Below are 25,944 nucleotides of genomic sequence, written 5' to 3' on the forward strand. Positions count from 1 at the left end.
AGTTCAAAGGCTGGTCCTGCTCCATTTATTTGAAAATAAAATAAAAACAAAAGAAATATCTTCTTCTTTTTTTTGGAATTTTTATGGTACGAGATAAAACTTTGTTTATTTTCAAGAATTTGAAACAAAATTGGCTTTTCAGGGCAAAAATATGGATAAATAAAATACAGAAATTTTGTAAAGAGATTTAAAATCTTTTTGCAAAAAGTTTTGAGATAAAATCTTTAAAATCAATATCCAAATATTCAGATTGTTTTCCTGAGAAAAACTATTGTAATTCAAAAGTCCTGGGGGTAAAATGGGAAAGATTGGCAATTTTGAAAACCCAGGGTTTTGAAAATCAATTTTGAAAAGTTTAAAAATCAAACCTGGATTGACAATTTTGAAAATCAGGACTTCTGGATCTCAAACTGACATGCTGTGCAGTGAAATAATATGAAATGTTCATGCAATGCTATGCAAAGACATTCTATGAAATGTCATTCTGAATCTAGAAATGGAAATTCTAATTTCTTGTCAAGAATAGGATTTTGAAAATTTGCAGTTTGAAGATGTCTCTGAACCTAAATATAGAAATTTTGAGGCTCAAGAATGAAATTTTAGACTTTTTGCAAGGTTCAATCTCAAAAAATGACCATTTTGCCCTTCATTGATTCCGAAGAACTGAAATGTGCCGATTGAGGGCAATGTCAAGAAGGCGAGTGAAAATTTGGGGTGTTTACATATGCCCCTCTTTGCTATTAAGCCGGCTTATGGACGAGCTTAGTGGCAAAGAAAAACACTCCAAATTTGGGCTATATATAAAAAAAAAATGCCCTAGTTAGAAGGATCTGACTGGGTATGAAGAAATTAGCCCGAGGAAGATGGTAGATATGAAATAAAGAATGAGAGAAAAGGTTCGTTCTGCAAGAGTGAAGTTCAGGTTTTTACCCTTACCCTGGATGGGACAGAAAATGCTTCGTATGGAACGAAGCTCAGGTTTGACCCTTAACCTGATCGGGGAATGAGAATATCTCATGGAAATGAGACTTAAGATTATACCCTTAACCTGATCGGGCGGAAAATAAAATACCTCATCGAATGAGACTCAGGTTTATACCCTTATCCTGATCGGGGAATGAGAATATCTCATTGAAATGAGACTCAGGTTTGTACCCTTAACCTGATCGGGCGGAAAATGAAATACCTCATCGAATGAGGCTCAGATTTATACCCTTATCCTGATCGGGTGGAAAATGAAATATTTGTAAGGTGAATAAGACAACTTTTCTTGAAGAGGAATGGGGCGATGAAAATGGAATTGTAAGAGGCAATCTTGGCAGATGATCAAGACGATCCAGTGAATTTTTCATTAGTGTGAAATATGAATATGATAAGGAGTAAGACGACATCTTTTGACAATGCGAAAGATGGATATGGCAATCTTTTGACGAGAATAAGGTAACTCTTTCGGCAACGCGAAAGATAGACAAAGCAAACTCTTTTAGAGAAGAGTAAGGCAAATCTTTTGACAACGCAAAAGATGAATAAGGCAATTTTTCCAACGAAGAATAAGGCAACTCTTTCGGCAATGTGAAAGATGAACGCAGGCGATCCAAAGGAACAAGGCGATTCTTTCGATAACGTGAAAGATGTCAAAGGCAATCCAAAGGAGCAAGGCAATTTTTTTTTTCGATAACGTGAAAGATGACAAAGGTAATCCAAAGGAGCAAGGCTATTTTTTTTTTCGATAACGCGAAAGATGACAAAGGTAATCCAAAGGAGCAAGGCCATTTTTTTTTCGATAACGCGAAAGATGACAAAGGTAATCCAAATGAGCAAGGCGATTCTTTCGACAACGTGAAAGATGACAAAAGGCAATCCAAAGGAGTAAGGCAATCCTTTCGACAATGCGAAAGGTGACAAAGGCAATCCAAAGGAGCAAGGTGATTCTTTCGACAACATGAAAAATGACAAAGGCGACTTAAAGGAACAAGGCGATTCTTTTGACACTGCGAAAGATGACAAAGGCGACTTAAAGGAACAAGGCGATTCTTTTGACACTGCGAAAGATGACAAAGGCGACTTAAAGGAACAAGGCGATTCTTTCGAAAATGCGAAAGATGACAAAGGTGACTTAAAGGAACAAGGCGATTCTTTCGACAATGCGAAAGATGACAAAGGCAATCCAAAGAAACAAGGTGATTCTTTCGACAACGCGAAAGATGACAAAGGTAATCCAAAGGAACAAGGCGATTCTTTCGACAACACGAAAGATGACAAAGGTAATCCAAAGGAACAAGGCGATTCTTTCGACAACGCGAAAGATGACAAAGGTACTCCAAATGAACAAGGCGATTCTTTCGACACCACGAAAGATGATAAAGGCTATCCTTTCAGAGAGAAGGTTAATCTTTCAACAACGCAAAAGATGATAAAGGCAATCCTTTCGGAGAGAAGGCTAATCTTTCAACAACGTGAAAGATGATAAAGGCAATCGTTTCAGAGAGAAGCCTAATCTTTCAACAACATGAAAGATGATAAAGGAAAATCCCTCGAAGCGGTCAAGATGCATCAATATGGACATCAAGCTCTCACTTTACGTCAGGATAGCTAGAAAATATTGTCAAAATATTGAAAATTTTGTTGATTCAAAGTAATTGAAAATGATGCTCATTGTTGTGAAAATATTCCTTCTTTTCTACCTGAAGTATTACCTCCAAACAGGATTGACTTCATAGAATCAAGATTTTGAATACAAATTACTTGTGATTGACATTCTTCAAAGAAGTTATCAATTTCCTTGATAGGAACAAGAAAGTGAGAATTTGATATTATGAAAGCAATTGATGAAAGAATATTGAAAATAGAATTTCACAAATCTTCAAGAAGATTCTTGATAGATTTGGTAGTATGATATCCTGGGAGCTTTTTAGGAATTTTTTTTTTTGAAAACCAGAGAGCACAAGTGCGGAAAAACTGAAAGGGAAAGACAAGTGGAAACTCTGGGCGAGCTACAGAGAACAACAATAGTAAGGAAACAACTTTCATTAAATACTTTTATAAGTTGTACAAATCATTTTTCCTTATACAAAACCAAACTGCCAAGATCTAGCAAGTATCAGAAGTGTAGGTTCAGAGTCTGCTGCAGCACATCGAGCTTTATCGCACGCCTAAGCAACCTGTATCCCCATAACACGGGGTCAGTACTCTTTTGAGATGGTGAGACAAACCAAACTCAAAATACCAAAGTGTGGAAAACGAAGCAGAGCTATACATGACAATACATAGCATGCTTATTTACAATAATTGAGCAGTTACAGCATGAGCAAGAATACAAAACTATAAGTGGAAGTAACTACCAGGAATTCATGAGCAGTAACTACGCTAATACATCTCACAATCCATATCAACTGGTAAGGTATGCATCAAGGAGCATAATAATCAAAGGTGTTGTGAAACGGTGTCAGGTAAGTTCAAGAGACAAGTACAAGACAACTGAAAGATAACAAGCTGTAGTAATCGTAACAAGTGCTGGAAAAGAACAAGCAACTAGAGCAGCCGTACAACAAGTAGCTAAACATTAAATCTGAATGGTAACGAAAACTAAGCAGCAAGCAACTATAGTAATAGCTGAAATAACTGTGAGGCAAACACTCACAGCAGTAACAAACTGTACCAAGTACTGAACAACAAGGCAACCAAGGTAACAGCTGAACAAGAAAGGCAATTGAAGCACAGACTACAGAACAAGTAAAGTACAACTATAGTAAGTCAGCTGATTGGTTAGTCTTTAAGTTCTTCTGTTTACTCCTTCGGGTACGCGAAGGAACCTCGCATTCTGTTAGACTGTTATTCAATTCTAGTGTGGTAACCGGGGAAGCTACAAACCGAGTCAACCTCATGCGAGCAACACACGGCTAGGAGAAATACTCGCATTGGCAAGGATTGCAATCCATACTACTGCAGTAGTGAGGTCCTAAAAAAGGTAACCTCGACCTCCCTGACTCTGAGTGACTGGAGGCCAAAGGGCGCTACGGCTCCTGTCAAAACACGTGTCGTAGTAACGACAAGTCACTCAGGGCTGTACCATCCACCCTCTCCCAAGGTGAACCATTTTGTGAATGGGGCGAAGCAGGTTTATCTTTCTTAGGCTCATGTTCATCCATACCTCACAATGAGGAATTTGCCTCGTGGTCCCCGCGGGGTACACAAAACGAGGACTTGGCCTGCCCATCCACGTGCTCAGCCTCACGCGGCCAACGGAGCACACTGCTTGTGAAAGCAGTCATAACACCATATTATTCATTTCTGTTTTAGGGTATATCACACAAGAGTCCACACAACAAGGGCCACTGCCCAAAGACTCCAGCTGAGCCCATATCAAGTCATATCAGTATTCATACCCTATGGTGTTATATTTTCATTTCATGAAGTAAGGGCATGTGGTGCGCTTACCAAAGCCTCAAGCAATGTACCTCCTCAGGGTACGTTCTACTTAATAACTGTGTCAGGATGTGCCAAGTGCAAAGTGTAAGAATACCACAAGTTCTATCTTTTGCACAAATATAACCACAAAGGCATTGCATATATCATTTTTGAGAGACAATTAAGTGTACAAGCAAACACACATTTATATGCATATGGTATTTCATCAATATTCTATTGCGTAAAGCATTGTCTCTAAAACATTACAATGGCACTCGCATATCCACGAACAAGGCAAAACAACACGATTGTGTATTGAACAATCAAGTGTGAACAAGTATCATACTTCAATGAAATAGTACGAACTACGCGAGTAAACCTCAGGTGCAAGTAGTCGCGCATGTGCTGACAACAAGTACACATCAAGCTAATGCAACATTGCAGAACAACGTGCTTTGCGATGAGATAGTTAGAAACATTTGGCCATGGAAAGGCAACTCTCGAGTAGATTGAGGGGTTTGCACAAGCATACAAAACATGTATTCTTAATGTAAGCGAGCTCATCTCGCAAAGTGGTTCTACAACCCGAAAATGACTTGCTAAGGAAGTCTATGACATGGATACATAGAGTATTGTTGTACAAATACTTAAATCTCATAAATCCCATAACTACACAATGAGGAACAAGTACCTCGAAAGGTGTGCAATAGCCAAGTGTCAAGAACACCTAGGAGAAGACACATTGTTCGAATCATCGAACCAAAGCATTCGGATGATCTAGTCTCACACGGTTTACACTGAATCACATCGTACACAAGCGTTCACATGCTTTACATATGACAAACCACACATAACGGAGAGGGCTAACTCCGATGCATTTAGCATAATATGGCATGTGTAACAAAATACATATTTAACTACTTATTATTGCTATCAAGGCGGCAAAAGAGACAGTTGTTGTGAAAGGGTAAGGTGGCAACTTAGTCATGCAAAATGGAAAGCACGGCTAGACAACTAGCTATCTCATGCAAAGGGCTACAAAACTACAAGGACGAAGCCTGAACACTTGCTGCACCGAAACCGCAGCAGCAACAACCCAATCTGGTTGTAACAAGGTCAAACTCTTGCCGAACACCCGTAGCACTATCCAACTAGAATGCAGCCAAAGTGCTGCGATGGCACGACTCGGGAAACGAAGATTCCAAAATACCATAAAGGTAATACTACTACGCGGTCCGCTGGTCTAGACAACAGTACAAACCTAGGTAGCAGGTTCATCGGAACCTATCTCGCAGACACTACTACAGCCCTATAGGCTGCAGTCTGGAGCTCTCTATGGAAACGAGACTAAAGGGAGGCAAATCCAACAACTGTGTTGGAACCGTTCCCAAAGAGGTCGGCAACCTTACCAACCACACTGATGTAAAATACATTAAGCGCACACAGGCATGCCCGGTTTGGGCTGTGCTGCCGAGCTACGGCAACACCCGCAACGAGGAGGTAACACTCCCATAAGGGTTCAACTGAAGAAGAGGATGGAGACGAACATCAAACTGTACTGTCCCATATCCCGCACACTATTGGGACCGAATCCCTTGGGCCAGGTAGGTTTGGCCCAGAAAGAGTCACCACTGACGATCACGACAACAAGGGGAGGTATGCATCACAGAACATAAAGTTATTGATGTACTTTCGTGAGTTGTATACAGATACACATGGACACGTATGTGCACCATGTCACAAATGCGAGAACTAGTCAAGCGACAATGCCAACCATTACGTGCTATGATGAGACAGTTAGAAGCATCTGTCACGGTAAAGCGTGACTCAGAAGCTGTGCCGAGGTTCATAAACCATGTATCGCAACTACAAGCGAGCTCATTTCGCTAGGTGGGGCCATTGCCCACAACAGGACTCGCCAAGGAGTTCTATCAGTCGCATAAGTCTCATGAGACCGCGACTATATATAAGAGTGCCTCAAGAATCCCTACGTACTTAGGAAAAATGCATGTAATTGCCACTATGATAGTACATTCGAATATTACCCAGGCGAACAAGCGATAGCATACGTTAGAGCAAAGCTTACGTGCTCAAGGGTGTACAACTACGTTATGTGACATCATCAAAATACATTTAAATCATTGAGTTAAGAAGTGCCAGGGTGTTGAATATATATATATAACAAGGGTGGTGCCATACTTGAAAAATTCATTGAACAGAAGACCTACATTCTCAATTCCGCAACCCCTTTATTATAACAAGGCATTAAACAAGACATCGTTTGCGAGCACTTCCCGCACTATGCAAAGACGACCACACCCACAACGATGGTGAAACAATACTACAACAATTCATGGTTTTCACCATTCATTACATATACATAACTACGCATGCCTACCTATATCCAGGAAACTTGCAATGAATAACGACCACTCACACACATCACACAAGTTGTGATTAATCCACGTACTTGTGTATCATGCTATCACAAGGTGCCTAAATGACCGATGGCAAGGCCGAAACAAGAAGGACCCAGTGTGCCGGGTTCGGAAAGAGAGTCCACACACGTGTGCTTACCAGCTGTAGTCACAAAAGGGACAAGCCCAGGTCTGGACCGACTGGTCCAGACCCACATGCGGGCTGTTCTAAATAGGTGCAGGGTCTGGACCAATGTCCAGACCCAACTGTGGCTCAGCTGCCACCAGAGAAGAGGTGCTGGCACACGGCCTACCCAGCCGTAGGACCAAAAATTGATGCAGCCAAGCTGCAGCAACCCCAAGCGACACCAGCACTATGCTGGGCTCAAGGACGTGAAGCCCTTAACCGAAACCTAGTTCGGTTAGGGTCCTCTAACAGATCTGGACCATAACCGGTCCAGACCACGCTAGGCTCACCGAACAGCCCAGCCACCCGAGAAGGTGTGCTGGCATAAGCTGCGTCATGACGAAAAAAATGGAGGTAGAGTAGGAGACATCCCATCGACAAACACGGGGCAGGCCTATGACAGGTCTGGACCGGTCGGTCCAGACCATGTCAGGCCAGGCCAAGGCTACCCCTTTCAGCCGATCAAGTATTCGACTATGGGTCGGTTCAGACCTCTAAGAGAGATGCAAACCGCACGGACATGGGGAACATGTCTAGGGTGAACCACTACTAGACATGTCCAGCAGTCTGGACCAGTCCAGCTGAAACAAAACGATAAAAAGAAAGGCCGAAAGTTTAAGGCGCCCATGGCCAACGAAACTGGAAACTAAAATTTGGAGCTGGGGAAAACTGATGGCGCGCCCCATTATGGCTCGACCCGTCCGACCTAGGCCAACAGCAACCCCACCCAACGATGTTGGTTCAAAGGGGGTTGGCTGCACGGCGTGGGGCTGGTCCAAGGCATCCTACCCAACCAATCAGGAGTAGAAAACCCATATCATTAGACAATAGCGTGAAAACATGGCTGCCATGCTTTAATCAACAAAGGAAAAGAGTGCAGCAACCAAAGAAAACGTAGAAAAATAATGAACAACATCCAAACGTTGCAGCCACTATCTTAATAGAGGAAAACACTTCACAAGGGCATGCTCATCCAACTAGCAAGTATGAAATAAAGGCAAGCAATGACTTATGATAATTGCAAGAGCATGAGTACATTTACTCGTCCTAAATCCACAACCAAATAGGAAAAATGGAAACTCACGAAATGGTATCACATTTATAACCTAATCCACAACATCTCCACGCATTTCATAGAATGCGCAACATGGAGTTTGGTTTCATGTCGTGCGTGGGAAAGAAAGAATGTATAGTTCATTTAATCAAGACAAGAAAATCGTGTAAATAGAAAGAGGTTGGAAACCTCACTAGAAAGGGATGCAAGCTTGCCCAACCCAAACGACAAGCGTGGTACCAAAACCGAAATGTTCTTAAGCAAAGACCCAAAAAGTTTTCTAATAAGGAAAAATCCAAACGATTTCAAATGGTAACTCACTACCACATTTCACAATAACCAAAACAAATGCATTGTATACATGCTCAACAAACCACAATTCTAAGGTAAAGACATGTAATAGCAGCTCGTGAAACATGTATGAACATGTAAAGGTTTGTTCAAATCCAAAACCCATAAGGGTAGAAGAAAGGAAACCCACGATTTTCACAACACTTGGAAGAGATGGAAAGTCTCGTTTTCGAGGCTTTGAGGCAACAATGGAGAAGAACGAGATGGTGTACACGGTTGGAGTTGCAGCAATGTTCACTCTACACTCACTCTCGTTGGAGAAGAAAAGGGGAGGAGGAGAGAGATGTTCCTCAAGAAAATCGTCTATAGCATACATCTTTCTCTCTCTTCACAACATTAAATAGTTAGGGTTAAGGCATTGGACGGCTGGGATTAACCCAGCTAGGATGAAGGGCTGGGGTGCTCCACGCCCCCCTCCTAGGAGTCTACGCCCAATGCATGTAGGTCTTTTGAAATCATTCCAAATTCTTTCAAAAATGCCACTTTGAAAAAACCATTAAAACTTGAAAGAATTACATGGGCTGCCCTAAGGCTCAGCCAATGGGTTTCTAGCATTTGAAATCCTTCAAAAATGTTGCAAAAATGCCATGGTTGCCAGCCCCATGCTCTCTCTTTGAAAGGTGCGCCCCTCATAATGCTTCATTATGAGCCTTTTTGAAAAAAAGCAATGGCCAATAGTGGCTTACTTTTCAAATGCCATGCAAAATGTTACAAAAGTACCACCCAGCTGGTCAAACCTTGACCATCTGGTCAACCAAGACTAAGGATGTCTACTAGAGAGGACGCCCAATGGATTTGGGTCCTCATCTAGTTGATCCGCTCCAAATCCAAAAATCGCCACTTGTTATATTTCAAAACTACGCTTAATTAATACACTAAAATATTAATTAAATTCAAATAAATCATTTAGTTCTCTAAATAACCTCAATTAATACGAAATGGTCAAGGCCTTTCGATAAAATTGCCTCTCTCTCTTGCGAGAATTAAGCGTATTATGATTTCGGGTCTAACACTCGTAATTCACATGCACTGACGAGGTTTTTACGTCGTATAAGTCCCGAATTCGGGGACAAACTATAAAAACATATTATAAATTAGACCTTAAATTCTCAAAGATTAATTCATCCAGAATTAGGCACTTCTTACTTACGCAGTGATTTTTACACGATTTTCGGGTCACGCGTATAAAGCAGAAATACAAGGCACAACCAAAATTTACTTAATTATGCAATATGACCTCGTAATTATACAAAAGCACATATATCAACACTAAGTACGCAGTAAACTCCTCAAAAATATTCGCGGACCTTACATCCTACCCTCTTTAAAAAGGATTTCGTCTGCGAAATCACAAAACAAGGGGTAACAACAAAATGGTCAGATCTCGTCTGACAACGCCTAATCGGCCACAACTAAGTCTCCCATAGACTTCTTGGGACAAAACTTGGCAACATGCCCGGGTTGTCCACACCTAAAACACTTGCCGTCGAAGAGAGGACAAGTTCCAAGACCGTGATTTACGTCACATCGCCGACATTTCCGCTGAACTATCGGTCGCTGTGGTTGCTTTCGCTGGACAATCGATCGCTGGGATCGCTTACACTGGCGGTTCTGAGATATTTTCTGATGCTTCTGCTCTCTCTCACGTATTAACGGCTCGGCAAATCTCAAGGTCGGTCTCGTTCTCAAAAGTAGGGAGATTCAAATCTATGGGTAGCTTATAGGTTTTTGCACTATTATTCTGCCTATCTTGGGTTACGAGCTGAAGATTCGCATCCAACTGCTGAATCGCTACCGTTTGTCGTTGCACAACCTCTGCAAGGTTGTTCACAACACTCAAAATATTGTTGCATCTAGTCTCCTGAGTCATCTATCATGATGAAAAGACACAACAAATTAATCAAGAGATCTAACAACCCTGCTCGCTAAGCGATAATCGCCATAATCATACAGAAATCACGAGCACCCAACACACAAAATCAGGCAACATTCATCATAATTCAAACAAAAGTCACATTGCAACAAAATCGGGCAACAACACAACAAGCAAGTACGTTCCCTCAACAATCTCGAACGACACCATATCAGGCCGCTACTGCTAGAAAGGTCAACTTATAGATCACAACTAGCTATATTCATCAATATCAGGAGATCAAAATCACACAAGTTACCCGTCGGATCGCCAGATCTGGGAAACGTACAACCTCACACGGATTTACCGCCCTAGATGGTTTACCTGGTCTTGGATAGTGTTTCCTCACAGAGATTCACCAAGCTAGTCGGATTACCTGGTCTTGGTCATACCTATCTTCATAGATACTCTGTACACAAAGATACATCAATACAATCGATTGATAAAGACAATTGACCGCACTCAGGGTCAGAAACCACTAACAAGGGTTTAGGCACACTGACTAACAACACACATCGTATTACTACTTTTCCCAGGAAGTAGAATCACACATAAAACAGCAACATGTATCACATTACTTCACATGGCACAACAGAACAAGGAATCACACATTCCTTCAACAAGGTTCCACGAACCAAAGTCATACATCGGATCTAAGCATCCGCCGCATGCTCTCAATAATTCTATTCAGATAGCAACACGATCATATCATAAAGGAGATTCACACTATGCTACTTATCACTGCCACTATAAGCATTACAAAAAGCACGCGTAAACAAGTCATCTCAAGCTTAACATGACTAGGATAATAGTTCGATCGTTGCTACGATAAATCAATCATCCCCACCATACAATGTGGAACGAGAAGGGCGAACCATGCAAGTAGTCCCCTCGATTTAACTCAAAAGCTTCAACTCTCGCAGGAGTCTACTCGAAACATCTTGGGAAACTAGGTCCACAAGCGCGAATGAACCTTTAGGTTCCAACAATCGATAACTTAAGCCCGATATACAAGGCTCAAACACGAAATGGGGTCTCACATCGAACAACACCCGAAAAACACACAAGATCATCTAATCAAGCAGTACAAGTCATCAAACAACGGAAATACAATTCTACAGAATTAGAAATACTCACAGTGCGATGGTCGATGCTTGCAGAGACTTGAACCACACTTCTTCATCTCTTTTTAAAACATTGCTCTGATACCATAACTGTAACGCCCCCGAATTTCTACTCGGAAAATCCTTGGGATTTTTAGGAATTTTTTTTTTTGAAAACCAGAGAGCACAAGTGCGGAAAAACTGAAAGGGAAAGACAAGTGGAAACTCTGGGCGAGCTACAGAGAACAACAATAGTAAGGAAACAACTTTCATTAAATACTTTTATAAGTTGTACAAATCATTTTTCCTTATACAAAACCAAACTGCCAAGATCTAGCAAGTATCAGAAGTGTAGGTTCAGAGTCTGCTGCAGCACATCGAGCTTTATCGCACGCCTAAGCAACCTGTATCCCCATAACACGGGGTCAGTACTCTTTTGAGATGGTGAGACAAACCAAACTCAAAATACCAAAGTGTGGAAAACGAAGCAGAGCTATACATGACAATACATAGCATGCTTATTTACAATAATTGAGCAGTTACAGCATGAGCAAGAATACAAAACTATAAGTGGAAGTAACTACCAGGAATTCATGAGCAGTAACTACGCTAATACATCTCACAATCCATATCAACTGGTAAGGTATGCATCAAGGAGCATAATAATCAAAGGTGTTGTGAAACGGTGTCAGGTAAGTTCAAGAGACAAGTACAAGACAACTGAAAGATAACAAGCTGTAGTAATCGTAACAAGTGCTGGAAAAGAACAAGCAACTAGAGCAGCCGTACAACAAGTAGCTAAACATTAAATCTGAATGGTAACGAAAACTAAGCAGCAAGCAACTATAGTAATAGCTGAAATAACTGTGAGGCAAACACTCACAGCAGTAACAAACTGTACCAAGTACTGAACAACAAGGCAACCAAGGTAACAGCTGAACAAGAAAGGCAATTGAAGCACAGACTACAGAACAAGTAAAGTACAACTATAGTAAGTCAGCTGATTGGTTAGTCTTTAAGTTCTTCTGTTTACTCCTTCGGGTACGCGAAGGAACCTCGCATTCTGTTAGACATGCACCCGGCGTCTGTTATTCAATTCTAGTGTGGTAACCGGGGAAGCTACAAACCGAGTCAACCTCATGCGAGCAACACACGGCTAGGAGAAATACTCGCATTGGCAAGGATTGCAATCCATACTACTGCAGTAGTGAGGTCCTAAAAAAGGTAACCTCGACCTCCCTGACTCTGAGTGACTGGAGGCCAAAGGGCGCTACGGCTCCTGTCAAAACACGTGTCGTAGTAACGACAAGTCACTCAGGGCTGTACCATCCACCCTCTCCCAAGGTGAACCATTTTGTGAATGGGGCGAAGCAGGTTTATCTTTCTTAGGCTCATGTTCATCCATACCTCACAATGAGGAATTTGCCTCGTGGTCCCCGCGGGGTACACAAAACGAGGACTTGGCCTGCCCATCCACGTGCTCAGCCTCACGCGGCCAACGGAGCACACTGCTTGTGAAAGCAGTCATAACACCATATTATTCATTTCTGTTTTAGGGTATATCACACAAGAGTCCACACAACAAGGGCCACTGCCCAAAGACTCCAGCTGAGCCCATATCAAGTCATATCAGTATTCATACCCTATGGTGTTATATTTTCATTTCATGAAGTAAGGGCATGTGGTGCGCTTACCAAAGCCTCAAGCAATGTACCTCCTCAGGGTACGTTCTACTTAATAACTGTGTCAGGATGTGCCAAGTGCAAAGTGTAAGAATACCACAAGTTCTATCTTTTGCACAAATATAACCACAAAGGCATTGCATATATCATTTTTGAGAGACAATTAAGTGTACAAGCAAACACACATTTATATGCATATGGTATTTCATCAATATTCTATTGCGTAAAGCATTGTCTCTAAAACATTACAATGGCACTCGCATATCCACGAACAAGGCAAAACAACACGATTGTGTATTGAACAATCAAGTGTGAACAAGTATCATACTTCAATGAAATAGTACGAACTACGCGAGTAAACCTCAGGTGCAAGTAGTCGCGCATGTGCTGACAACAACAAGTACACATCAAGCTAATGCAACATTGCAGAACAACGTGCTTTGCGATGAGATAGTTAGAAACATTTGGCCATGGAAAGGCAACTCTCGAGTAGATTGAGGGGTTTGCACAAGCATACAAAACATGTATTCTTAATGTAAGCGAGCTCATCTCGCAAAGTGGTTCTACAACCCGAAAATGACTTGCTAAGGAAGTCTATGACATGGATACATAGAGTATTGTTGTACAAATACTTAAATCTCATAAATCCCATAACTACACAATGAGGAACAAGTACCTCGAAAGGTGTGCAATAGCCAAGTGTCAAGAACACCTAGGAGAAGACACATTGTTCGAATCATCGAACCAAAGCATTCGGATGATCTAGTCTCACACGGTTTACACTGAATCACATCGTACACAAGCGTTCACATGCTTTACATATGACAAACCACACATAATGGAGAGGGCTAACTCCGATGCATTTAGCATAATATGGCATGTGTAACAAAATACATATTTAACTACTTATTATTGCTATCAAGGCGGCAAAAGAGACAGTTGTTGTGAAAGGGTAAGGTGGCAACTTAGTCATGCAAAATGGAAAGCACGGCTAGACAACTAGCTATCTCATGCAAAGGGCTACAAAACTACAAGGACGAAGCCTGAACACTTGCTGCACCGAAACCGCAGCAGCAACAACCCAATCTGGTTGTAACAAGGTCAAACTCTTGCCGAACACCCGTAGCACTATCCAACTAGAATGCAGCCAAAGTGCTGCGATGGCACGACTCGGGAAACGAAGATTCCAAAATACCATAAAGGTAATACTACTACGCGGTCCGCTGGTCTAGACAACAGTACAAACCTAGGTAGCAGGTTCATCGGAACCTATCTCGCAGACACTACTACAGCCCTATAGGCTGCAGTCTGGAGCTCTCTATGGAAACGAGACTAAAGGGAGGCAAATCCAACAACTGTGTTGGAACCGTTCCCAAAGAGGTCGGCAACCTTACCAACCACACTGATGTAAAATACATTAAGCGCACACAGGCATGCCCGGTTTGGGCTGTGCTGCCGAGCTACGGCAACACCCGCAACGAGGAGGTAACACTCCCATAAGGGTTCAACTGAAGAAGAGGATGGAGACGAACATCAAACTGTACTGTCCCATATCCCGCACACTATTGGGACCGAATCCCTTGGGCCAGGTAGGTTTGGCCCAGAAAGAGTCACCACTGACGATCACGACAACAAGGGGAGGTATGCATCACAGAACATAAAGTTATTGATGTACTTTCGTGAGTTGTATACAGATACACATGGACACGTATGTGCACCATGTCACAAATGCGAGAACTAGTCAAGCGACAATGCCAACCATTACGTGCTATGATGAGACAGTTAGAAGCATCTGTCACGGTAAAGCGTGACTCAGAAGCTGTGCCGAGGTTCATAAACCATGTATCGCAACTACAAGCGAGCTCATTTCGCTAGGTGGGGCCATTGCCCACAACAGGACTCGCCAAGGAGTTCTATCAGTCGCATAAGTCTCATGAGACCGCGACTATATATAAGAGTGCCTCAAGAATCCCTACGTACTTAGGAAAAATGCATGTAATTGCCACTATGATAGTACATTCGAATATTACCCAGGCGAACAAGCGATAGCATACGTTAGAGCAAAGCTTACGTGCTCAAGGGTGTACAACTACGTTATGTGACATCATCAAAATACATTTAAATCATTGAGTTAAGAAGTGCCAGGGTGTTGAATATATATATAACAAGGGTGGTGCCATACTTGAAAAATTCATTGAACAGAAGACCTACATTCTCAATTCCGCAACCCCTTTATTATAACAAGGCATTAAACAAGACATTGTTTGCGAGCACTTCCCGCACTATGCAAAGACGACCACACCCACAACGATGGTGAAACAATACTACAACAATTCATGGTTTTCACCATTCATTACATATACATAACTACGCATGCCTACCTATATCCAGGAAACTTGCAATGAATAACGACCACTCACACACATCACACAAGTTGTGATTAATCCACGTACTTGTGTATCATGCTATCACAAGGTGCCTAAATGACCGATGGCAAGGCCGAAACAAGAAGGACCCAGTGTGCCGGGTTCGGAAAGAGAGTCCACACACGTGTGCTTACCAGCTGTAGTCACAAAAGGGACAAGCCCATATCTGGACAGACTGGTCCAGACCCACATGCGGGCTGTTCTAAATAGGTGCAGGGTCTGGACCAATGTCCAGACCCAACTGTGGCTCAGCTGCCACAAGAGAAGAGGTGCTGGCACACGGCCTACCCAGCCGTAGGACCAAAAATTGATGCAGCCAAGCTGCAGCAACCCCAAGCGGCACCAGCACTATGCTGGGCTCAAGGACGTGAAGCCCTTAACCGAAACCTAGTTCGGTTAGGGTCCTCTAACAGATCTGGACCATAACCGGTCCAGACCACGCTAGGCTCACCGAACAGCCCAGCCACCCGAGAAGGGGTGCTGGCATAAGCTGCGTCATGACGAAAAAAATGGAGGTAGAGTAGGAGACATCCCATCGACAAACACGGGGCAGGCCTATGACAGGTCTGGACCGGTCGGTCCAGACCATGTCAGGCCAGGCCAAGGCTACCCCTTTCAGTCGATCCAGTATTCGACTATGGGTCGGTTCAGACCTCTAAGAGAGAGGCAAACCGCACGGACATGGGGAACATGTCTAGGGTCAACCACTACTAGACATGTCCAGCAGTCTGGACCAGTCCAGCTGAAACAAAATGATAAAAAGAAAGGCCGAAAGTTTAAGGCGCCCATGGCCAACGAAACTGGAAACTAAAATTTGGAGCTGGGGAAAACCGATGGCGCGCCCCATTATGGCTCGACCCGTCCGACCTAGGCCAACAGCAACCCCACCCAACGATGTTGGTTCAAAGGGGGTTGGCTGCACGGCGTGGGGCTGGTCCAAGGCATCCTAGCTAACCAATCAGGAGTAGAAAACCCATATCATTAGACAATAGCGTGGAAACATGGCTGCCATGCTTTAATCAACAAAGGAAAAGAGTGCAGCAACCAAAGAAAATGTAGAAAAATAATGAACAACATCCAAACGTTGTAGCCACTATCTTAATGGAGGAAAACACTTCACAAGGGCATGCTCATCCAACTAGCAAGTATGAAATAAAGGCAAGCAATGTCTTATGATAATTGCAAGAGCATGAGTACATTTACTCGTCGTAAATCCACAACCAAATAGGAAAAATGGAAACTCACGAAATGGTATCACATTTATAACCTAATCCACAACATCTCCACGCATTTCATAGAATGCGCAACATGGAGTTTGGTTTCATGTCGTGCGTGGGAAAGAAAGAATGTATAGTTCATTTAATCAAGACAAGAAAATCGTGTAAATAGAAAGAGGTTGGAAATCTCACTAGAAAGGGATGCAAGCTTGCCCAACCTGAACGACAAGCGTGGTACCAAAACCAAAATGTTCTTAAGCAAAGACCCAAAACGTTTTCTAATAAGGAAAAATCCAAACGATTTCAAATGGTAACTCACTACCACATTTCACAATAACCAAAACAAATGCATTGTATACATGCCCAACAAACCACAATTCTAAGGTAAAGACATGTAATAGCAGCTCGTGAAACATGTATGAACATGTAAAGGTTTGTTCAAATCCAAAACCCACAAGGGTAGAAGAAAGGAAACCCACGATTTTCACAACACTTGGAAGAGATGGAAAGTCTCACTTTCGAGGCTTTGAGGCAACAATGGAGAAGAACGAGATGGTGTACACGGTTGGAGTTGCAGCAATGTTCACTCTACACTCACTCACGTTGGAGAAGAAAAGGGGAGGAGGAGAGAGATGTTCCTCAAGAAAATTGTCTATAGCATACCTCTTTCTCTCTCTTCACAACATTAAATAGTTAGGGTTAAGGCATTGGATGACTGGGATTAACCCAGCTAGGATGAAGGGCTGGGGTGCTCCACGCCCCCCTCCTAGGAGTCTACGCCCAATGCATGTAGGTCTTTTGAAATCATTCCAAATTCTTTCAAAAATGCCACTTTGAAAAAACCATTAAAACTTGAAAGAATTACATGGGCTGCCTTAAGGCTCAGCCAATGGGTTTCTAGCATTTGAAATCCTTCAAAAATGTTACAGAAATGCCATGGTTGCCAGCCCCATGCTCTCTCTTTGAAAGGTGCGCCCCTCATAATGCTTCATTATGAGCCTTTTTGAAAAAAAGCAATGGCCAATAGTGGCTTACTTTTCAAATGCCATGCAAAATGTTACAAAAGTACCACCCAGCTGGTCAAACCTTGACCATCTGGTCAACCAAGACTAAGGATGTCTACTAGAGAGGACGCCCAATGGATTTGGGTCCTCATCTAGTTGATCCGCTCCAAATCCAAAAATCGCCACTTGTTATATTTCAAAACTACGCTTAATTAATACACTAAAATATTAATTAAATTCAAATAAATCATTTAGTTCTCTAAATAACCTCAATTAATACGAAATGGTCAAGGCCTTTCGATAAAATTGCCTCTCTCTCTTGCGAGAATTAAGCGTATTATGATTTCGGGTCTAACACTCGTAATTCACATGCACTGACGAGGTTTTTACGTCGTATAAGTCCCGAATTCGGGGACAAACTATAAAAACATATTATAAATTAGGCCTTAAATTCTCAAAGATTAATTCATCCAGAATTAGGCACTTTTTACTTACGCAGTGATTTTTACACGATTTTCGGGTCACGCGTATAAAGCAGAAATACAAGGCACAACCAAAATTTACTTAATTATGCAATATGACCTCGTAATTATACAAAAGCACACATATCAACACTAAGTACGCAGTAAACTCCTCAAAAATATTCGCGGACCTTACATCGCTTGACATTCGAGTTGACACATCCCTGACGATGGTACTCAATTTTGAAGGTAAATCCAATACGAAGTTGGAATTTTGAAGGTAAGTTCTGGCATAGTGCTGGATTTTGAAGGTAAGCCTATTCTCAAAAGCTGGTTTTGAAATACCATCCGAATCAGGACTCAGGTTTTACAAGGAAAGCTGGAAGATTCGAGTCGAAAACTCGAGCCTTCGAAGAAAAGCTAGGAAGTTTGGTTTCTAATGAGATAAAGTTCGGGTCGAAACCCAAATCTTAAAAGGAAAAACTAGGCCAATTCAGATTTTTTAGTCGAAACTCAAATATTCAGAGGAAAGTTGTAAAGTTCGAGTCGGGGCTCGAATCTCAAAGAAAAACTGGGAAGTTCAGATTTTGAAGGAAAGAAAACTTGAGTTAAAACTCAAATCTTCGAAGGAAAGCAGGAAAGTTCGAGCCAGGGCTCGAATCTCAAAAGAAAATTGGAAAGTTTAGATTTTGAAGGAAAGAAGACTTGAGTGAAAAACTCAAATCTTCAAAGGAAAGCTGGAAAGTTCGAGTCAGGGCTCGAATCTTAAAGGAAAATCTTTAATCAGAAGATTGATTTTTTTAAAATCGATAGTGCGAGAGCTGAGATTGAAAGTTTTGAGACTGGCCAGTTCGAGGACTGGATTATTTTACTTGCAATGAAAAAGACCATCATATTTAGATGTATGTGGTCTGATTTTCAGGATTAACCCCTTATCCTGAATGGGGATATGAATAGAAATTGGAAAATCATGGAAAATGATTCAGGTTTATCCCTTAACCTGAAGGGGAAGAAAATGGATGCAGAATTAATGCAAAATGAAATGCAAATGCACATGAAAATGTAAATGAATGCAAAATTAATGCAAGTGGGTGCATATACATGCAAAAAGAGAAATTGGTTTATCCTGCCTGCATACAGGATGTTTTGAGGTAAAGATAGATTTTTCAAAAAAACAAATGCTCGAGTGTAACTAGGGAGAAAAATTTTGAATAAAAGAAGGATAATTGATGAATAAGGCGACAAGCTTCTTGACTGATAGACGTCCTCAAGATCATTCCTCACAAGAGACATATTGTGAAAAGGAAAAAGACGCAAATAAAATGGCAAATTTTATAATTTTATTGATACTTAAAAAAAACAGAATTATATTATCCCTTTGAAACGATAAAAGCAAAATGAGAAGTGAGAAAGTGCTTGCACATTGGATCTTTAAAATAAAAGGAGAATGTTATTTTGAAACTAAGAAATCATTTTGGGAAGAAAATCAACTGCAAGGTTGATTTTGAATAATGGTCAGCGTGAGAGCTGGTCTTTGAAAGGGGAATCAACACGAGGGTTGCTTTTGAAGAGAGATCATCATGAGGGTTGATTTTGAAAACAAATTGGTTTAACAATAATTTTGGAAAAGAAAATCAACACAAGGGTTGATTTTAAAAGATAATGGTTCGAAACCAATTTAAGAAAAGAAGACCACCGTGATGGTTGATTTTGAAAAAGATTGGACCGAAATATTAAACTTTTGGGTGATCATAACGAAAAATTTTCAAAAATTTCACGATTTTTGAAAAACCCTCATAGGTAATTTCATTTCTCTCATGAATGATGTTGGGATTGCCCCTCATCTTGAAAAGAATAGGAATTTAATGTGGCTTAATAGAAGCCGATGGCAAAGAAGATTCTTTAAAATGAAAATGTTATATTTATTTTTTTCTTTTTGAAAAAGGTGCCCTAATGGGGCAAAAGAAAGGAGTATTGGATAAAGAAAATTTACAATTTATTGATAAGCAGAACTGATAACAAAAAGACTGCATATTTATAAGCACTCGACCAAAAGGTTGCAAAAACTGGACTGACTTGCTCCTACGAGGTGACTGGAAAAACGAAAGGAAGAAAGCAGGGAACTTTGACATCATCAACTTTCTGAATGATCTGGGAAAGGCTTGGTCAAGATGGCCAGCTCATCTTCTTCTTCAGCTTCAGCGAGGAGGCTCTTGTCAATGCAGTCCTGAATAATATTTTTGAAGACAAAACAATGATCGATGTCATGCCCTACTGCCCGATGGAACTTGCAGAACTGATTCATGAACCTTCCCATGATGGTGGGAGGAGTTGTGGCCTTTGGGAGCTTCACTAATCCCTTGGTCAGCATGAATTCAAGGGCTTCTTCGAGTGTTTGTTTGAGAGGAGTGAACACACGGTCATTACTCCAACCATCACGCTTTATCTTTTCCTTTTGTGGAAAGTTGGGCTGAGATAGCTTGCTATTCTATTTTTCCTCTCGATCCGCATGGTTGCCCTTACTACTTTTGTTATCATTGCGGCTGATGTTGGCGGAGGAGGCAAAATTTGCCTTTTTCTTTGAATCTAGATTGTTCTTGATGAGAGTGATATCATCGTAAACACCATTCCCTATTCCCATCTTGAGCCATTCGGCTCGTTCAATGAGAGACTTGGATGGTGTGCTAGAAATGAGACTCCTCAAAGGCTGTGAAAAGTTGTTGAGGATCAGTGATAAAGCATGTCTCTCTGATATAGGATCCCTCATTTTGTTGCAGGTCTCTCTCCATCTGTGAACGAAGTCCTTGGCTTTTTCACTATCTCCCTGCTTCAGATTACAGAGGTGATTTAACGTTGGTAGCGCTTCAGTATTGAACAGAAATCGCTCGATGAATAGATTGACCACCTAATCGAATTCTCGCAGCTCGATTGGATTGATATGCTCGGAGTACCACTTGGCGGCAGTGCCTTCTAAGCTACGGGGAAAACAGAGAAATAGGGCTCTATTATCTCTCTTGAATTTGGAGCATTCGGCGAAGAACATGGCGAGGTGGGCTTTGGGATCACCAGAACTGTCGAACTTGATGAATTTACGAGGCAGATTTTCCAGATCTTCGTCTCCTTCTAGGCCATCATAGAAGTCCTCGCTGGTGAAGACTTTCTTGACCTTGTCGCGAGCTTGCAGGTCTTTAACAACTCTGGCCATTTCTTTGAACTGTGTCTGCAAGAGCTTTTTTGCAACTTGACCTTTTGATTTGCGACTCTTCCTTTGTTCTCGGCTATGTTTCTGAAATGTCGGAGGCACCTCATATTCTTCATTGGTGACTTCCTCTGATTCTGATTCATCTGAAATTTCCTCCGGCTGAACTTGCTTCTTGGAAGTCTTCTTATCCTTGTGCCCATGGAACTTTTCTCTGAATGGATTTTTCTCTGCACTGGTCCCGGGCTGCTCGTTCATCATTTTGGTTGTCATTTTCTGGAACATGGCACACATCTGTGGGTCTATGCCATCCTCCTCTTGCTGCTGATCTTGACTTCCGGGGGGATCCATTTCTCTTTTTGAGACTAAGGAGTGCTGTGGTGATGCGGTTCTTCTTCCTGACCTTGTTCGAACCATCAAATGCTGCAGATGCTCTCTGTGCAGGATAAAGGCTTGATTAGACTCTAAGGAAATTTTAGATTGGGAGGAAAATGATTATTGACGATATGGTAGACAATTGGAAGAATATCCCATTACTAGGGATGGAATCGCCACTGAAATCACGACAATTGTGTTGTCATTCTTTGTAAGAGATAAACAACGAAAAATGTGCCTTGTTACCTAGGCGAGGTTCTCAACCACGAGGAGAACACTATTTTTGAAGGAAAGAGATATCTCTTTGAAAAACAATCCGCAAACGGATTTAGAATAAGGAGAAGGCAAATGGGTAAACAATTTCCACCGTAAAAATCAAGGTATGGGCGAGGAAAATAAGGTGAAGAATTTTGCAAATAGACGAAAGGATTGAAAATCTAATGAGAGAAAACATATGATTTTGGAAAATTGCAGGCAGGAAAAAAAAATGCAGCTCGAAATTCGAGATCCAGTAGAACGAGAGAATGAAAAAAACACCTGGAGTTTTGAAAGAAATTGGATATTTGGGAAAATCTTCCAGGGTTTGAGAAAATAAAGGGAAAGGATGTGAATATGGGTATTTGAAAATATTTTGGGAAAAATGTAAGAAAATAGAGGTAATATACGAACAATCACATCCTGCATAAACATTTATGCACATACAACACTCCCTAAAAGGCTGACTTTAGATGCATCATTTTGAAAACAACTGTAGGACCCTAATCCTAATTCTAGGTTCAGATCCTCTTTGTCCAATCCAGTTATGTCGATATACCCAAATCGAAATCTGAGGTACGTGGCATATAATTTCAACTCTGGTTCTAAGGTAAGGTTTTTCAACATCCTTGAGCGCCTACCGATATACTTCGGACTGTGGCCCGCTGTACGTGGTAGGTGGGTGTTAACCCAAATAATTGGCCCAGTTGTGAGGCTCTGTCCCGAACTAGGGTTCTGGAAGAGAGCCCAGCAACATGAAGACCGGGTAATGATAGGTAAGGGAGGTTTGAAAAAAATGATCACATGCAAGAAATAGAGGGCTCTAAATCCTAGAGAGATAGATTTTGAAAACTTTGAAGAAGCATACATTGTTTGCATTCAGATTCTAAATTGAGGAGAGTTGTATTTAGACCTAAGTCTATGTGAACATGAAAATATCTCCTCAATCTGGTCCTACCAAACCATGCCTAAGCTATATGCAGTCAATGTCAGCTAGGTTAGAATCTAGGCTCCTAGGTTCGCATGATATCAAAAGTAGAAGAGCTGACATTTTGTGAATACAGTTTCGATAATTGAACTAAGTCAAGCATAATTTTGATCAGACAAGGACAGATCCCATCTCTGTCGCCAAACCTATTATCGTCGCAAAATTTTTCCCTTTTCCCTTCCCTGCGAAAGAGAGAGGAAAATGCTTTCGCTAGTCAAACTTGACCGGATTTTGGAAATTTGTTTTGAAATACTCGCCTCCATTTAGAAAATAGCGGGAAAATCCATGGGATAGGGCTCGACCTGTCGGTACGAGATTCGACCGTTCCTGTCGCCTTTAACAGGGGTAATCAAACCAAGGACCAAAAATGTGCTTGACATAGTAAAATCATCGAAATTGTGTTCTATCCTAAGTGCACAGAGAATTCAGGCATGTGCTATGAGATTTTGTAAAATGTAAGTTGGAAAAATATGATGTATGCTTAGAAAACATTTGGAGTTGAAAAACATTTCTTAGAAAAAAAATGAAAATCAATCTCTCAGGAAACTCAAATGAAAGAATTGGGAAATCACCAGAAAGTTTATGAAGTTTTAGGAAAATAATGAATCGATGAAAGTCCTGGGAAAATGGAGAAGGTTGTTGAGAAAAGCTGAATATTTGAAAAAGAAAATATTTATCAGGAAAACTATGACTTTGAGAATTTTCTTAGGAAAATGATGGAAACTTTATAGGAAAACTCTTTGGAAATAGAAAATCAAAACTTAGGAAATTGAAAGCCTGAGAATTTTGTCTTTGAAATATCAGAAAATCAATTTTTGTTCTTGAGAAAGATGAGAAATTCTCCTTGAAAATGGATCTTAAGAAAATAACATTTTCAGGAAAAATCACGGGAAAACTTTAACTTGGGAAATCCAACTGCAGAAATCTTCATAGTTTCTTGAGGAATCGATTTCCAGAGAATGAAATTTTCTTGAGAAAATCATGAGAAAAGCAGATGATGCCAATAAATGCACTTTGAAAGGATTTTTTTGAGAAATTTGTTGAAAAAAATGTGTATTAAGCCAAAGTAAATCCTTCACATATTCTGACTGTGGCCATGAATATGTTCAGAGTTTATTTGAGTTAATTCACAATATTTTGAAAAAAAATTGGAAATATGATGTGCATTTTTAAGATTGCCTAAGAGTGTAGGCTCAGTGTGACTAGTAGAAAGATGATGGATCTGGGTCTCGTCCATATTCCGACTCGGGCCGTAAATATGGACTCCACCAAGTTCATCAACTCTCTAAGAGTAGGTGCACGTGCCATTCGTGTTCATCCACAGTGAATTTTGAACTTTGAGATATATGAATCATAGAATCAGGATATTACAGGAATCAAACTACATGAGATGCATCCTAATCTAAGCAGTAAAAGTAAATGTTATTCCAAGTTTGATTGTTACATCTCTGACATAAGTCAAAATAAATGAAATAAAAAAAATACATGGTATAAAAGAATCAGCATCCTCCAAATCCTCCTGCAAAATGAGAATTAGTACAAGGAAGGGATATACAAGATACCCAAGGAAATGGACATATATAGAATATGTAGAACGAAGATATACATGTATATATCTAAATGCTTGAAATTGTGTTAAATGACATGTGATAATGAAGGTGTATTTTCAAAAGAAAAAAAAAAGAAAAATATCTACATAAATACTTGTATGTGAAAGCAAGTGCACATGAAGATATACATATATATATAAGTATATATATATATATACATATATATATATATGTATATACTTGTATATATATATATATATATATATATATATATGTAAATATACATATATATATATATAGATATAGATATATATATATATATATATATATATATATATATATACTTATAATGAGAAAATACACATAGTAATTGGAATTCTATATGTAATGGGTAAAATCAGAGAAGGGTATATACAGTTTCTGTATGTGATTTCACAAAGCCGTAATTCCCAAATTATAACATATTTCTCAGAAAAATTGGGTATGGAGCTTCCCTATATATCAATAACAAAGCATGCAAAAGATGGTCGAGAGATTATGAATGGATATGAATATATTCGTTCATGAATATAGCCGATTATCAAGACTGGGTACCTGCAGAAGAAGAGATGGGTAAATACATATCATACACAATATGCAGGAGATGGCGGATGATAAAGTGCAAACGTGACTGTACACATGTTACCAATGATATGAAGTGTCAAGATGGATATACAGATGCTTATCCATGGGTGATGAAGTGGTATAAAGGGCCACATTGCAAATATGATATGGGTGATAGTGAATATAATGCACAAATGACAGTGTGTTAATGTGGGAAGGTAAAAAGTGGACTTAAGTATCCATATAGGTGTGATGACAACGTGTTTTTTTTATAAAGACAGATCTGCTGGGGTAACCAAATGCTGGAGTCTGGCAGCAAGGTAGTTAATATGCAGATAATGTATGGACTTTGTGGGATTGAATCAGATTTTTAGACCCATTGTTAGGAATTAGCTTTTAGCCATTTGATGATTATAATATCATCAATACCTACCTGAGAAATTCAAAACTAATGAAGCGAAAACCATTTCCTTTTTATCAACTAATGTAGCAACATTAATATACAACAATATAATGTAAATACAGATGCTCAAAAGGGGCAATGATGCTGAAACTGAAAATAAAACAACAGATGTAAAACAACAATAATGTTGTTTTATCAACAGATGTAAAACAACAAAAGGAAAGGTAACTGAAAATAAACAATATGCCCAGTCACACATGATGCTGAAACTGCTAATTTTTAGAACATATACAGGGGAATTAAAAGGAAAAAAAGAGTTTGTGCTCTCCTGAAAGAATTCACGTTACAAG

The sequence above is a fragment of the Nuphar pumila genome, chromosome 4 (assembly GCF_984573655.1).
Source record: "Nuphar pumila chromosome 4, dmNupPumi1.hap1.1, whole genome shotgun sequence".
NCBI lineage: Eukaryota > Viridiplantae > Streptophyta > Magnoliopsida > Nymphaeales > Nymphaeaceae > Nuphar > Nuphar pumila.